This window comes from Phocoena phocoena, chromosome 9, assembly GCF_963924675.1.
Source record: "Phocoena phocoena chromosome 9, mPhoPho1.1, whole genome shotgun sequence".
Classification (NCBI taxonomy): domain Eukaryota; kingdom Metazoa; phylum Chordata; class Mammalia; order Artiodactyla; family Phocoenidae; genus Phocoena; species Phocoena phocoena.
The window spans coordinates 32,766,508-32,781,159 of record NC_089227.1 but is presented as its reverse complement, the minus strand read 5'-3'; positions in this window follow the sequence as shown (position 1 = coordinate 32,781,159).

Sequence of the window (14,652 nt, the reverse complement as noted above, 5' to 3'; positions counted from 1 at the left end):
TTTATTCATTTCAGGCACTGGGGTTTTGTATTTGCTTTTTTCTTTCTCCTTTGCCAGTGGTTAACTTTGTAAGCTATGGTCCCGAGTAAAATCACTGAGAGCCTCTGCCCATAGCATTTTCCATGCATTGCAATATGGGGAGGATTGGAAATCACAGGAGGAATAGTATTCTTGACATGTTCTCTGCCCTATGGTCAAAGCTTTTCGGTAAACTGATACTTGCTGTGTGTGGAGGAAAGGTTCCAAGACATTAAAATGATTGAGTTCTTATTCAAGCTTGACATGCTTTTTCTTTAAAAATGGGTTAAGTATTCCTAGAAGACACACAAAGAAACAACGCTGGAAGTGAATTTAAAAAGAGAAAGAAAGAAATACTTGAAGGAAATGAGAAGGGAGAATGAAATGCCAAAATCAGCACCCACATGCAGACAGACAGGATCTAGGAAAGTCCAAAGAAACTACACACCCAAAAGATAATAGGGGAAGGGAAAGGAGGAAACTCATCCGCAGGGAAATGCAAATAGCAAGAGGCTGTTAACACTGATTTAGCTGGAGGTCATGACTGAGAAATATCCCAAAGATCCCCAAGGAGCAGACCTGAACCGTTAGGGCTGCAATATTGAGATGCCCTCATTTTATAGTCAAGGAAGACAAGCCCTTAAGCTGTGAAGAGAACCGCTTAGGATCACACCAAAATCATGTCTGAGACTTCAGCCTACCGTTTTTGTTTTGTTCTTCACTTGCTTGTTTCCTTTCATTTAGTGTCTCTTGCTAATTCTCCATTTTATTTCATTTGGAGGCTTTCATTTTAACATGTGTAATCACTGTCTATGTTTCCAGAAAATAGGAGGAGAGTGGGCGGGAGGGGGTGGTGGTGGGGAGAGAGAGAGATTAAATCTTGCAAATTAAAGTAAAGTGATAACAGCAAATAGTGGACATGTATATGAAATAAATAAACAAAAAATATCATTTGTGCTGAAAGTGGGCCTAGAAAAGCTTGTTTTGGGAATCAAAGGGCAAGAGGTGCATGGCTGTGGCTCTGTACCTTTCTCATTCCAAGGCTTTTTTCTAAAATGATTACAAAGCATTTAAAAAAATCATCCTCTTAATTGTCTATAAATCAAAAAGGAAGGAATTGCTCCTTCAGGGTTTTTAGCTGTATAACATGTACTCTGCTACAGGTGTCTTACAAAAATTCTTCCAAAATATTCCTCAGTAAATTCTTTTTAAGGCAGGTTTTTACCTCCATATTGTTGTTTATTTATAAATAAATAAACAGCAATTTGTTTTTAATAAAGCTTAAGTTTATTCTTCATATACATTTTTCTCTATGGTAGGCTAAGAAGTATTTGAAATATTGTTCCAGAAATAGGAGAATGTCACACAAATATGAACTCTTTCCTCCTGACAGTTAATACAAAAATATGTTTCCTATCGCAGTTTCTGGACCCACATCATACAAAGGTTCACATCAAAGATGCTCACAATCTTTAAATGTGATTTAACAATAATATTGAGTCACTAATAACACTGACCAATTCCAAATAGTTATAACGTAGACCATTCTGTTTATTTTGGCTTAACTCTCAGAAAAAACAAACAAAACAGAACAGATGCTACTTAATTTGCCATTCAAGAAAATATTTAACATCCTATATTTTCATTCTAAACTAAATAACTTTCAAATATCCTGAAGAGTCAGGGGTACTTAAGAGTGATCACTTTTAGGGCTTTAAGGTGGAATTTTCTCGTGCTCCTTCCCTGGAGCTCCTTCCCTGGGATAAGATCAAGCTCTAAAGTAACATGGGAACTATAAAGAAAGAAACTAAAAACAAAACCCCCAATCTTTTGATAATGTAGAAAATCAGGTAAATACACTAGTAATTAAAATTCTCATTTTATACTCGTATGCTAATTTCAATCAATCCTTTCCAAGTTTGTACCATCTACCAATTATTTTTTATAAGCTTAAGAGCACATTGATTCTGATAACTGCAGACTGATCCTCCATAAACACTCTTCCTAAGGGGAACTATAATAAAGGTTGTAGACTTTCATTGTCTCTGATGACATTATAAAATTGCCCTTTTTTTAAATCAACAGAAAAACACATAAAACTGGGATCTCCTCTCTGTTGATCTCGTAGGTTCCATTTTTTCTCCTTCCTAAGCTTAACAGCAGCTACCTAACTCTCTAAGTTAAGTGATGAAGCGGATACTGTATATAAATTATGTACTTATTGAGCCTTAGAAATCTTTTATACTTTCAGGGATTTTAAAAAAAATTTAAAACATGAGCCAGTCTGTTTTAGGAGCTGTCTGGTAAGCAGCTGTTTCTGTGTTTAGCATGTTCCCACAACCTTCATCCACAGCCCTAACTACTTTCCATCTCCCATTCAGAGTACAATGCTTATGACAAGCCTCTAAAAGTCATAACAGTGTTTATTTTGGGGTAGGGCTTCAGTTCTAAAAATTTCTGAGTTGAAGAATAATGCCAGAAAAGGAGTGAAATAACATAGACCAGGATTTCCAAAGACCTAGTTGCTATCATGCCATTAATTCAAGGAGATTTATAATGATAGTTGCCATTTAATGTGAGTCTACTGTAAGCCAAGCATTCTCAAGACATCTAATCTTGGAATAACCCCGTGAAGTTGTATTATTTTTCCATTTTACATTTCAGGCAAATGGGGTTCAGGGAGGCTAGGTCAATTCCTCAAAATGATGATAATCATCATCGTCATCATCATCTAGTAAATATCAGAGTTAGGATTTGAGCTTGCATTTACCAGAGCTCAAACTCCTGCTCTTTCTACTTTAACATTAGCTGTGATCTAAAGCCTAAAGCTCCTTTGATTCTAAAGGGACCTTTTTTGGACTTCCCTGGTGGCACAGTGGTTAAGAATCCACCTGCCAGTGCAGGAGACTCGGGTACAAGCCCTGGTCCAGGAAGATCCCACATGCCGCAGAGCAAGTAAGCCCTTGTGCCACAACTACTGAGCCTATGCTCTAGAGCCCGGGAGCCACAACTACTGAGCCCGAGTGCCACAGCTACTGAAGCCTGCGTGCCCAGAGCCCATGCTCTGCAACAAGAGAAGCCACCCAATGAGAAGCCCACGAACCGCAATGAAGAGTAGCCCCCGCTCGCCGCAACTAGAGAAAAGCCCGTGCGCAGCAACAAAGACCCAAGGCAGCCAAAAAATAAAAATAAGTAAATTAATTAATTAAAAATAAATACATTAAAAAAAATAAAGGGACCTTTTTTGGTCCTGTGGTTCTAGTTCGGTCAACATGGGAATTTCTTTCTTGAGTATTTTCCAGAAAAAGATGAAATCATATTAGATATACCCTAGTGTCAGTATACTTTATCTCAGCCCATTAAAATAATTGATATTAGGAATAGAAGGTTAAATCAAAACCATAGTATTATATTAGCTGGAATGTCATACTTCTCAATGATTATGTATAAATTGGAGTTCACTCATCCATCCATCCACCCATCCATCCATCCAACCATCCTTCCATCCATTTAAGTAATCAAGAACTATTATGGAAAGCCTTGGCCCAACACTCGTAGTGGGTGAGGTAACACAGACCTTGGAGCCAGATTTGCTGGGTTTGTACCCCCCCCCTAACATTTAAGCACTCTATGGCTTTGGGCAACTCAGGTAGCATGAATCTCATCAGCACAGAGAGAAAGCGTCACTGAAAACTCACTGCAGAGCCTCAGGGGAAGCCGGATACCATGACGGCAGCAGCAGGGCTCGTGGCAAGAATCACAGCTTTCAGGCCACCCTGGGTGGTCTCATCTTCCTGCAGTTTGTAGACACTCAGGCTTAGGAGCTGTTTCAAGCACACAACCTTGAGAGAGTAAGGTGTTCTTGAAACTCTCTGTACCGAATCTGTGACTGAACCCAGTGAAAACAACTATATAAACGTTTAATATTCTGGCATCACATGCAGAGACCTACTGTTTTAGCCACCAGCTGCTGGAGACAGCCTCGCAGACAAATTGCTACCAAGTCAGCCTGTTCTAGCTGAACAGCTGTTGTAGACCCTCATAATCTGACTTCATAATGGAGACTGCCACATTCACTGCTGTGCGGCTGACAGAGTCTCGGTGCTCCGGCGGGCTATCAGGCCTGAGCCTCTGAGGTGGGAGAGCTGAGTTCAGGACATTGGACCACCAGAGACCTCCCGGCCCCACATAATATCAATCGGCAAGAGCTCTCCCAGAGATGTCCATCTAAACGCTAAGACCCAGCTCCACTCAACGACCAGCAAGCTACAATGCTGGACACCCTATGCCAAACAACTAATAAGACAGGACAACAAGCCCACCCATTAGCAGAGAGGCTGCCTATAATCATAAGTTCACAGACACCCCAAAACACACCACCAGATGCGGTCGTGCCCACCAGATAGAAAATATCCACCCTTATCCACCAGAACACAGGCACCAGTCCTCTCCACCAGGAAACCTACACAACCCACTGAACCAACCTTACCCATTGGGGGCAGACACCAAAAACAAAGGAAACTATGAACATACAGCATGTGAAAAGGAGATCCCAAACACAGTAAGTTAAGCAAAATGAGAAGACAGAGAAATAAGCAGCAGATGAAGGAGCAAGGTAAAAAGCCACCAGACCAAACAAATGAAGAGGAAATAGGAAGTCTACCAGAAAAATAATTCAGAGTAATGATAGTAAAGATGACCCAAAACCTTGGAAATAGAATGGAGAAAATACAAGAAGCGTTCAACAGGACCTAGAAGAACTAAAGAGCAAACAAACAATGATGAACTAGACAATAAATGAAATTAAAAATTCTCTAGAAGGAATCAATAGCAGAATAACTGAGGCAGAAGAACGGATAAGTGACCTGGAAGATAAAATAGTGGAAATAACTACTGCAGAGCAGAATAAAGAAAAAACAATGAAAAGAATTGAGGACAGTTTTAGAGACCTCTGGGACAACATTAAATGCACCAACATTCGAATTATAGGGGTCCCAGAAGAAGAAGAGAAAAAGAAAGGGACTGAGAAAATATTTGAAGAGATTATAGTTGAAAACTTCCCTAATATGGGAAAGGAAATAGTAAGTCCAGGAAGCACAGAGAGTCCCATAAGGATAAATCCAAGGAGAAACACGCCAAGACACATATTAATTGAACTATCAAAAATTACATACAAAGAAAAAAGTATTAAAAGCTGCAAGGGAAGAGCAACAGATAACATACTAGAGAATCCCCATAAGGTTAACAGCTAATCTTTCATCAGAAATTCTGCAAGCCAAAAGGGAGTGGCAGGACATATTTAAAGGGAGGAAAGGGAAAAGCATACAACCAAGATTACTCTAGCCAGCAAGGATCTCTTCAGATTCAACAGAGAAACTAAAACCTTTACAGACAAGCAAAAGGTAAGAGAATTCAGCACCACCAAACCAGCTTTACAACAAATGCTAAAGGAACTTCTCTAGGCAAGGAACACAAGAGAAGGAAAAGACCTACAATAACAAACCCAAAACAATTAAGAAAATGGGAATAGGAACATACATACCGATTATTACCTTAAATGTAAATGGATTCTATGCTCCTACTAAAAGGCATAGACTGGCTGAATGGATACAAAACCAAGACCTGTATATATGCTGTCTACAACAGACCCACTTCAGACCTCAGGACACATACAGACTGAAAGTGGGGGGATGGAAAAAGATATTCCATGCAAATGGAAATAAAAAGAAAGCTGGAGTAGCAATTCTCATATCAGACAAAATAGACTTTACAATAAAGACTATTATTACAAGAGACAAAGAAGGACACTACATAATGATCAAGGGATCAATCCAAGAAGAAGATATAACAATTGTAAATATTTATGCACCCAACATACGAGCACCTCAATACATAAGGCAAATGCTAACAGCCATAAAAGGAGAAATCGACAGGAACACAATTGTAGTAGGGGACTTGAACAACCCCACTTTCACCAATGGACAGATCATCCAAAATGAAAATGAGGAAACACAAGCTTTAAATGATGCATTAAACAAGATGGACTTAAAAGATATTTATAGGACATTCCATCCAAAAACAGCAGAATACACTTTCTTCTCAAGTGCTCTTGGAACATTCTCCAGGATAGATTGTATCTTGGGTCACAAATCAAGCCTTGGTATATTTAAGAAAATTGAAAGTGTGTCAAGTATCTTTTCCGACCACAACACTATGAGACTAGATATCAATTACAGGAAAAAAACTGTAAAAATACAAAACATGGAAGCTAAACAGTACACTACTAAATAACCAAGAGATCACTAAAGAAATCAAAGAGGAAATCACAAAATACCTAGAAATAAATGACAATGAAAGCACGACGGCCCAAAACCTATGGGATGCAGCAAAAGTAGTTCTAAGAGGGAAGTTTATAACAATACAGTCCTACCTCAAGAAACAAGAAAAATCTCAAATAAACAACCTACCCTTACACCTAAAGCAATTAGAGAAAGAAGAACAAAAATCCCCTAAGTTAGGAGAAGGAAAGAAATCGTAAAAATCAGATCAGAAATAAATGAAAAAGAAATGAAGGAAATGATTGCAAAGATCAATAAAACTAGAGGCTGGTTCTCTGAGAAGATAAACAAAATTGATAAACCATTAGGCAGACTCAGCAAGAAAAAAAGAGAGAAGACTCAAATCAACAGAATTAGAAATGAAAAAGAAGTAACAAGTGACACTGCAGAAATACAAAGCATCATGAGAAATTACTACAAGCAACTCTATGCCAATAAAATGGACAACCTGGAAAAAATGGACAAATTCTTAGAAAAGCACAACCTTCCAAGACTGAACCAGGAAGAAATAGAAAATATAAATAGACCGATCACAAGCACTGAAATTGAAACTGTAAGTAAAAATCTTCCAACAAACAAAAGCCCAGGACCAGATGGCTTCACAGACGAATTCTATCACACATTTAGAGAAGAGGTAACACCGCTCCTTTTCAAACTCTTCCAAAATATAGCAGAGGGAGGAAAACTCCCAAACTCATCCTATGAGGCCACCAGCACCCTGATACCAAAGCCAGCAAGAATGTTACAAAAAAAGAAAACCACAGGCCAATAACACTGATGAACATAGATGCGAAAATCCTCAACAAAATACTAGCAAACAGAATGCAGCAGCACATTAAAAGGATCATGCACCATGATCAAGTGGGGTTTATCCCAGGAATGCAAGGATTCTTCAATATATGCAAATCAATCAACGTGATACACCATATTAACAAACTTCAGGACAAAACCCATATGATCATCTCAATAGATGCAGAAAAAGCTTTCAACAAAATTCAACACCCATTTATGATAAAAACTCTCCAGAAAGTAGGCATAGAGTGAACTTACCTCAGCATAATAAAGGCTGTATATGACAAACCTACAGCCAACGTCATTCTCAATGGTGAAAAACTGAAACCATTTCCACTAAGATCAGGAGCAAGACAAGGTTGCCCACTCTCACCACTATTATTCAACATAGTTTTGGAAGTTTTAGCCACAACAATAAGAGAAGAAAAAGAAATAAAAGGAATCCAAATCGGAAAAGAAGAAGTAAAACTGTCATTGTTTGCAGATGGCATGATACTGCACATAGAGAATCCTAAAGATGCTACCAGAAAACTACTGGAGGTAATCAATGAATTTGGTAAAGTAGCAGGATGTAAAGTTAATTCACAGAAATCTCTTGCATTCCTATACAGTAATGATGAAAAATCTGAAAGAGAAATTATGGAAACACTCCCATTTACCATTGCAAGAAAAAGAATAAAATACTTAGGAATTAACCTACCTAAGGGGACAAAAGATCTGTATGCAGAAAACTATAAGACACTGATGAAAGAAATTAAAGATGATACAAACAGATGGAGAGATATACCATGTTCTTGGACTGGAAGAATCAACATTGTGAAAATGGCTATACTACCCAAAGCAATCTACAGATTCCGTGCAATCCCTATCAAACTACCAATGGCATTTTTCACAGGACTAGAATAAAAAATTTAACAATCTTGATGGAAACCTAAAAGACCCCAAACAGCCAAAGCAATCCTGAGAAAGAAAAACGGAGCTGGAGGAATCAGGCTCCCTGACTTCAGACTATACTACAAAGCTACAGTAATCAAGACAGTATGGTATTGGCACAGAAACAGAAATATAGATCAGTGGAACAGGATAGAAATCCCAGAGATAAACCCATGCACATATGGTCACCTTAGTTTTGATAAAGGAGGCAAGAATATACAATGGAGAAAAGACAGCCTTTTCAATAAGTGGTGCTGGGAAAACTGGTTAGCTACATGTAAAAGAATGAAATTAGAACACTCTCTAACACCATACATAAAAATAAACTCCAGATGTATTAAAGACCTAAATATAAGACTGGACACTATAAAAGTCTTAGAGGAAAACATGGACAGAACACTCTATGACATAAATCACAGGAAGATCCTTTTTGACCTACCCCCTAGAGAAATGGAAATAAAAACACAAATAAATGGGACCTAATGAAACTTAAAAGCTTTTGTACAACAAAGGAAACCATAAACAATATGAAAAGACAACCCTCAGATTGGGAGAAAAGATTTGCAAATGAAGCAACTGACAAAGGAGTAATCTCCAAAATATACAAGCAGCTCATGCAGCTCAATATCAAAAAACCAAACAACCCAATCCACAAATGGGCAGAAGACCTAAATAGACATTTCTCCAAAGAAGATATACAGATTGCCAACATACATCTGAAAGGATGCTCAACATCACTAATCATTAGAGAAATGCAAATCAAAACTACAATGAGGTATCACCTCACACCGGTCAGAATGGCCATCATCAGAAAATCCACAAACAATAAATGCTGGAGATGGTGTGGAGAAAGGGAGCCCTCTTGCACTGTTGGTGGGAATGTAAATTGATACAGCCACCATGGAGAACAGTATGGAGGTTCCTTAAAAAACTAAAAATAGAACTATCATATGACCCAGCACTCCCACTACTGGGCATATACCCTGAGAAAACCATAATTCAAAAAGAGTCATGTACCACAATGTTTATTGCAGCACTATTTACAATAGCCAGGACATAAAAGCAACCTAAATGTCCATTGATAGATGAATGGATAAAGAAGCTCTGATACATATATACAATGGAATATTACTCAGCCATAAAGAGAAGCAAAATTGAGTTATTTGTGTTGACGTGGATGGACCTAGAGACTGTCATACAGAGTAAAGTATGTCAGAAAGAGAAAAACAAATACCATATGTTAACACATATATATGGAACCAAAAAACAAAAAAGAAAAGGTTCTGAAGAACCTCGGGGTAGGACAATAGAGACGTGGAGAATGGACTTGACACGGGGAGGGGGAAGGGTTAGCTGAGATGGAGTGAGAGTGGCATTGACATATATACACTACCAAATGTCAAATAGACAGCCAGTGGGATGCAGCCGCATAGCACAGGGAGATCTGTTCGGTGCTTTGTGACCACCTAGAGGGGTGGGATAGGGAGGGTGGGAGGGAGAAGCAAGAGGGAGGGGATATGGAGATATATGTATACATATAGCTTATTCACTTTGTTATGCAGCAGCAACTAACACAACAATGTAAAGCAATTATACTCCAATAAAGATTTTAAAAAAATAGAAAAGCACTATTACGGATCAGTTGCTTTTGTAGTCACTGCTCAGAGCTTTCTTTTGCTCTCAGAGATTATATTCTAGATCACTACTGTCCAATAGAACATTTTGTGCGATGAAAATGTTCTGTATCTGTGGGGTTTTTTTTGCGGTACACGGGCCTCTCAGTGTTGTGTCCTCTCCCGCTGCGGAGCACAGGCTCCGGACGCACAGGCTCAGTGGCCATGGCTCACGGGCCCAGCCGCTCCGCGGCACGTGGGATCCTCTCGGACTGGGGCACGAACCTGTGTCCCCCGCATCGGCAGGCGGACTCTCAACCACTGCGCCACCAGGGAAGCCCTGTATCTGTGTTTTTGAGACCAACTGAGGAATGGAATTTGATTTCATGCTATGTTAAAATTTTATGTTTTATTTAATTTTAATTAATTTCAACTTAAATTACCAAATGTGGCTAGTGGTTATGGTATTGGTCATCACAGTTCTTGAAGATTTGAGGTGGTGGGGAGACAGAAAATAAACAGATAAGCAAATTATTTTTATTTGGATGAGTGCTATGGAAAAAAAGCAGGGTGATATGGTGGAGGTTGGAGTAGTGGCAACATTAATTAGGGTTGTCAGGGAAGTTTTCTTTGAATAAGTTCCATTTAAACTGATTCTTGAGTGAGGATAAGGAGCCAGACATGCCAGCAATAGGCGAAGGGCATTCTAGACTGAAAGAAGCAAGTAAAAAAATACCCTGCAGAGAGAAAGATTTTGGTGTGTTCAGGTTACAGTAAGCAGATCAATGTTAGTTAGATCATGGTGAACAAAGAGCTAGTGACATGCAATGATGTTGGGAAGTAGGAGGGGCCAGATAATGTGGAGTTTCATAGATTGTAGTAAAGAATATGGATTTTCTTCTAAATGAAATCCAAATTTACAGATAATATTTAAAAAATTAAATCATCCTATAAAATACTTATGTGCAAAGTTGGATTATTAAAGAGGATTATTTTGGAGCTTTATTATTTGAAAGAGCTTTTTCTACAGTTTAATTGAAAATGAGCCCCGTGTTAAAGAGCTGCTGGTGGTTATGAAATTGTCTTAAAGATTCAAAGATTCATGTCCTCAAGATATTGTAATTACCGATGGCAAACAATCTACTTACATAGAATATCCAAAAGAAGAGTAATAGACTCGAGGCATTTCTTTTTTAAAAAAATTTATTTATTATTTATTTTTGGCTGCATTGGGTCTTTGTTGCTGCACGCAGCTTTCTCTAGTTGTGTCAAGCGGGGGCTACTCTTCATTGTGCCGTTCGGGCTCTAGGTGCAGGGGCTTCAGTACTTGTGTCTCGTGACTGTAGAGCACAGGCTCAGTAATTGTGGTGCATGGGCTTAGTTGCTCCACGGCATGTGGGATCTTCCCCAACCAGGGCTCGAACCCGTGTCCCCTGCATTGGCAGGCAGACTCTTAACCACTGTGCCACCAGGGAAGCCGGGCATTTCATTTTTAACCTTTGGTGAAGTTAATTTTTAATATCTCTCAGGGCTAAACTGTACAATTATGAAATGCAGATTTGAAAACTCTTTTCTAGGTGTGGCATGATTTGTCATCAGCTGGAAACATATGACGTTTAAACATTTGGTCTGTAGCCAGTTTCCAGTGGATAGGTCATCACATCAGGAAAACATATTATAAAAATAATAAGCTCAAGTCATGGCAGAGACTCCTAGATGACCTTATCAGTCCTGAAAACATTTCTTTACCTGAGACTGGATTTTAAAGATATTATTCTTGAATTTACCAGAAGATCTCGGCTACTGATACTACTAATTCAATATAGGGCCTTTTAGGAGTCACATATCCACTTGGGCCAGCACAGGGAGAAGTTGTCAACAGTATCCTAGTCTACATTACTTAACAGTAGTTCTCTTGCCAGATAAATCATAATTCATGATTCTGAATTCAACCAATATCAGTATTGGTTGAAAAGAATGTAACAAAATTGTGTCATAAAATGGTTGGAAAAACTGCTAAAAATGTTACTAAAATAAGCAAATCGCTAAATTATGTAGACAATACAAACAGATTATTATAGCCCTACACCCTGTCTTTATTGTGGAATTTGAAGTCACTGGCTTATATTTAATGTCTCTTTCAAATACAGGCTTTTAAGATTTACAAAGCCATATTTTTAAATGATGTGAACTTTTCAATATTCATAGGTTATTAAATGTTACTTTGCTTTATCATTTAAAATGCAAATAAATTATAAAACTAAACTGTCAAAGAAAACTGAACTGTCAAGTTCATATTTAGGACTTTTCTTATAATAGGTCAGTTAGTACTTAAGGTGTAAAGAGGGAGAGAGAAAAATCCCATTTCATTCTTAACCAAATTAATTTGTGCTTATGAAGATGTCAAACCTTCATTTTACCCAGTACAGCATTTTTGGTGTGGTAATGATGTTCCCCCTAGTGTATTTACGTAAAACTAAAATGATAAAAAAGACCCCATTTTGTAACTAAATGTGGACCTGTAATTGTTTTAAACCTTTAAACCACAGGCAAGGCAGAGGCATGGTCTTAGTCTTAAATTTAGAATAAATTAAAAAAATACATCGATGTTCTTTGTTTCAAATACATTTTGGAAAATAGCAGACCACATCCAACCTAGTTAAATTATCTGAATGGATTTTGGGGGAAGAGAAAGGAGTCTGTTCATTTTAATATACCTTCAGAAATATTTTACTTCTTGATGATGACAGCAGCTCTTGCTGACAACTATTAATACATTATAAACACCCCATCAGAGTTATATAAAAACATGTCAGTTTTAAAGAGAACATCTTTGACAGCAAATTTTCTGATTGTGAAACAGCTGTGCCTTCAGTACAATGCATTAAGTAGTTTATTCCTTTTAGATAGTTAAATTGTGCATGAAATGTTGCTGGCGCAAGGGCTCCAAATCTGGCCTGATTAGCGAACATCTGTTACATTGGAAAAATTCATGTCTACCCTAATTAGCTGTCAGGCTGATGTACATCAGGCCTGATGGTGAGGGATCCTGTGCTGTTTAAGTCAAACCAGGTTCCTCTCCTCTCCCGTCACCTGCCCTTTCAAATCTCTTCCTCTCGTGTGTTGCTGCAATTAGAGATGGTTGGACATACAATGGAGCAGGCTACGGTCAGTTATAGTCCCATCTGTGCAATATTTTTATTCCCACCAAACTTGGGAGCTAAGACATAAAGTAGTTCAATAGCAGTGAGGCTGTTAGACCTGTTAGGTCTATGACATTTGATAATCCTGGCCCCAAGAACTTCATTTGAAAGACTCGTAGAATCCTGAAGTCACCATCTGTGGTGACTGAAGGGTAATCTATAGCTTCTGAAGAATTGATCTTTGTTTTGTTTGTTTTGAATAGGGGAAGCTCTCAGCTGATTTTGCAGAAGTGACATATACTGTATGATCAGGTACTAAAAAGGAACAAAAGAAAAAGGAGCAGAGTGTTCTGAAAGTGGGATTTTCATAGCTGAATATGTTGTGGCTATAGACAGCTATAGGAGGCAATTGAAACCAAAAGATGTGATTTTATCAGGTTTATTAGGCCATTGTACACAGGGTTTTCCAGTGTCAGTAAAAACTTCCATTGACCTGTGGGTGAGCACAAATCATAACTTCTTGTTCGAGCTCGCAGTAAACTGGAAAATGCAGTTTGAAGTGTTCTTGAGCTGGTAAAATCCTCATTTGCTCTGTTACAGCCATTTACATGAGCTGCATTGCCCGGGGCCAAGTTCACATTCAACCTGAAAAAGATTAAGAATATATAAGATTACAGCATCAGATTTTATTAGAGTGTGATTTGACCTAAGAAGAATGAAAAATCAGCCCTTTTCTGACTTAGTATCATCCTTTCAAGATAATTCAAGTACAGGATTATTATTCCCAAGCATACGTGAGGTGTAATTACAATGTATGATAAAATTCAGTAATTGAGGACATGCTTTATGAAATGCTTGATGCGTGAAGTTATAAATGGGGAAACTTATTTACCCAGAGCATTCAGGATTTTTAGAGGAACCCACACAGGATCACATGTAGAATTCTGAATGTTTTTGTTATAGAACTCTAGCCAAACTGGACTTGAATTTTCTGATCTAAGTGGGCTTCCTCCCTCTCTTCCTTTCCTTTCCTCCTTCCTTCTTTCTTATGATCTTTCTTTCACCTTGAAATACTTTTCCTATCCATGCAAAGCTTACCTAATAAAGCCTTTAAGTACGGTCTCAAACACCAACTTTTCTATAGCACTATCAACCTAGTTTAAAGGAAAGAGCAAAACTTAGTGAAATTACTATGCTTTATACTTCATACTTACTTGCATCATCTACCTCTTCTCAACGACTGACATTTTGCATTTCTTTTAAGATACTTGCCATTTCTAATCTTTTATTTAGGTATTTGTATACCGTAGAGTACCTCTGATCTCTTATACTAGACTATAAGCTCCTTGGAGACAGGCAATTAATTATTTATGCACCCCATAAAGTGTAGTTCATAATAGGTGCTCAGTTAATGTTTTTTGAATGAATATAATTTGGCTCAGATCGGAAATATTCAAAAGCAGTGATAGGTTTCTGGGTGAAAGTGTGCACTGGAACTAAGCTCTGTGAACCCTGAACAGTCACTGGTATTTCCAGCTGCCGGGAGTCAGCCACCACAGGCCAGCTGGGGCCTGAGAGAGGCTGGTTTCAGAGATTTAAGGTGTCTTGTAGGTATGGTACTGGAAACATCTACCAGCATTCCACTAAAGTGAGGAATGGCCAAACTCTTTCTAATAGAGCCACCCGGACTTCCTAAAGCATTCAGAATTGTGATCCCAGGAGGACACTGTGAATCCTGCTGGTCTTGGGCTCGTCCCAGCTTGTTCAGGATTTGGATTTGGGTTGCCGTCCTGCTTGGAGGTTCAGAGATGCTCT